Below are 3695 nucleotides of genomic sequence, written 5' to 3' on the forward strand. Positions count from 1 at the left end.
CTGGTCCTCACAGTGGGACTGAGACCTCACAGTGGGACTGAGACCTCACAGTGGGACTGAGACCTCACAGTGGGACTGAGACCTCACAGTGGGACTGAGACCTCACAGAGGGACTGAGACCTCACAGTGGGACTAAGACCTCACAGAGGGACTGAGACCTCACAGTGGGACTAAGACCTCACAGTGGGACTGAGACCTCACAGAGAGACTGAGACCTCACAGTGGGACTGACACCTCACAGAGGGACTAAGACCTCACAGTGAGACTGAGACCTCACAGAGGGACTGAGACCTCACAGAGGGACTGAGACCTCACAGAGAGACTGAGACCTCACAGAGAGACTGAGACCTCACAGAGAGACTGAGACTTCACAGTGAGACTGAGACTTCACAGTGAGACTGAGACTTCACAGTGAGACTGAGACTTCACAGTGAGACTGAGACCTCACAGTGAGACTGACACCTCACAGTGGGACTGAAACTTCACAGTGGGACTGAGACCTCACAGTGAGACTGAGACCTCACAGTGGGACTGAGACGTTACAGTGGGACTGAGACATTACAGTGGGACAGACACCTCACAGTGGGACTGAGACCTCACAGTGGGACTGAGACGCTACAGTGAGACTGAGACGTTACAGTGAGACTGAGACGTTACAGTGGGACTGAGACCTCACAGTGAGACTGAGACCTGACAGTGGGACTGAGACCTGACAGTGGGACTGAGACCTCACAGTGGGACTGAGACCTCACAGAGGGACTGAGACCTCACAGTGAGACTGAGACCTCACAGTGAGACTGAGACCTCACAGTGAGACTGAGACGTTACAGTGGGACTGAGACCTCACAGTGGGACTGAGACCTCACAGTGAGACTGAGACGTTAAAATGGGACTGACACCTCACAGTGGGACTGACACCTCACAGTGGGACTGAGACCTCACAGTGGGACTGAGACCTCACAGTGGGACTGAGACCCCACAGAGGGACTGACACCTCACAGTGGGACTGAGATGTTACAGTGGGACTGAGACGTTACAGTGGGACTGAGACCTCACAGTGGGACTGAGACCTCACAGTGGGACTGAGACCTCACAGTGGGACTGAGACGTTACAGTGGGACTGAGACGTTACAGTGGGACTGAGACCTCACAGTGGGACTGAGACCTCACAGTGGGACTGACACCTCACAGAGGGACTGAGACCTCACAGTGAGACTGAGACGTTAAAATGGGACTGACACCTCACAGTGGGACTGACACCTCACAGTGGGACTGAGACCTCACAGTGGGACTGAGACCTCACAGTGGGACTGAGACCTCACAGAGGGACTGACACCTCACAGTGGGACTGAGATGTTACAGTGGGACTGAGACGTTACAGTGGGACTGAGACCTCACAGTGGGACTGAGACCTCACAGTGGGACTGAGACCTCACAGTGGGACTGAGACGTTACAGTGGGACTGAGACGTTACAGTGGGACTGAGACCTCACAGTGGGACTGAGACCTCACAGTGGGACTGACACCTCACAGAGGGACTGAGACCTCACAGTGGGACTGAGACGTTACAGTGGGACTGAGACCTCACAGAGGGACTGAGACCTCACAGTGAGACTGAGACGTTACAGTGGGACTGAGACCTCACAGAGAGACTGAGACGTTACAGTGGGACTGAGACCTCACAGAGGGACTGAGACGTTACAGTGGGACTGAGACCTCACAGTGGGACTGACACCTCACAGAGGGACTGAGACGTTACAGTGAGAGTGAGACGTTACAGTGGGACTGAGACCTCACAGTGAGACTGACACCTCACAGTGGGACTGAGACCTCACAGAGGGACTGAGACCTCACAGAGGGACTGAGACCTCTTTATAGAGAGAGGAGTGCCGAATAATTTTAAATGAAATTGACTGCCACAGTCTTTGTGATAACATAATTTTTTTATTTTTTAAATTAATAAACAACATTACAAAAACAAACAGGAATATAAAATCAGTCCAAATAAAACATTTGGTAGCTGTCACCACACCCAGTTAAAAGATACATGTAAACAGACAGAGCAATCGCCCCATCACTCTTCATATAGAACTACGATGTCGTTCTCATCATGTGCATATGGTATCGTTAAATCTTATGTCCGTTCACTTGGTTATAAATCCTCACTAAAATACGACTAATTCCATCCACGGTCTTCATATAGAACTACGATGTCGTTCTCATCATGTGCATATGGTATCGTTAAATCTTATGTCCGTTCACTTGGTTATAAATCCTCACTAAAATATGACTAATATCACGGTTTATATATAACCCGTTCTCATCTGTGCATATGTACGTAAATCTTATGTCCGTTCACTTGGTTATAAATCCTCACTAAAATACGACTAATTCCATCCACGGTCGCCTCGGGGGAATGTTATTCATTATTAATAAATATACACTGAGTGTACAAAACATTAAGAACACCTGTCTCTTTCCATGACATAGACTGACCAGGTGAATCCAGGTGAAAGCTATGATCCCTTATTGATGTCACTTGTTAAATCCACTTCAACATGGTCCAGCATCCCTGTGGAACGCTTTCGACACCTTGTAGAGTCCATGACCTGATGAATTGAGGCTGTTCTGAGGGCAAAAGGGGGTGCAACTCAACATTTGTGTTCCTAATGTTTTGTACGCTCAGTACAAAGCGTTCCTAATGTTTTGTACGCTCAGTACAAAGTGTTCCTAATGTTTTGTACGCTCAGTATAAAGTGTTCCTAATGTTTTGTACGCTCAGTATAAAGCGTTCCTAATGTTTTGTACGCTCAGTATAAAGTGTTCCTAATGTTTTGTACGCTCAGTACAAAGCCTTCCTAATGTTTTGTACGCTCAGTACAAAGCGTTCCTAATGTTTTGTACGCTCAGTACAAAGTGTTCCTAATGTTTTGTACGCTCAGTATAAAGTGTTCCTAATGTTTTGAATGCTCAATAAAAGTTGTGTGAAAGAAAAATACAAAATTCTCTTTTCGCAAATCCAACCAGTTCTACAGTACTGTATACACCTATAGTCTACAGTACTGTATACACCTATAGTCTACAGTACTGTATACACCTATAGTCTACAGTACTGTATACACCTATAGTCTACAGTACTGTATACACCTATAGTCTACAGTACTGTATACACCTATAGTCTACAGTACTGTATACACCTATAGTCTACAGTACTGTATACACCTATAGTCTACAGTACTGTATACACCTATAGTCTACAGTACTGTATACACCTATAGTCTACAGTACTGTATACACCTATAGTCTTCATTTAGTCTACAGTACTGTATACACCTGTAGTCTTCAGTTCGACACAACAATTAACTGCCCAGGGCTTCGCTTCCACACGACAAGTAAAATCTCGAAAAATCTCATTTGATTTTAGATTCGCTACTGGAAAAACTGTCACCCATTGAGGGAACTTTAAAAAAAAATGTTTGCGGGACAGGGAAAGACATCAGAGATGTTCTTTGCAATGTCTGTGTCTGTCAATGTCACATCCAAGCAGCAACACATGCATAGACAGTACCATCTGAAATTGGAACACACACACACACACACACACACACACACACACACACACACACACACACACACACACACACACACACACACACACACACACACACACACACACACCCACCCACACCCACACC

The sequence above is a fragment of the Salmo salar genome, unplaced genomic scaffold (genome assembly GCF_905237065.1).
Source record: "Salmo salar unplaced genomic scaffold, Ssal_v3.1, whole genome shotgun sequence".
NCBI lineage: Eukaryota > Metazoa > Chordata > Actinopteri > Salmoniformes > Salmonidae > Salmo > Salmo salar.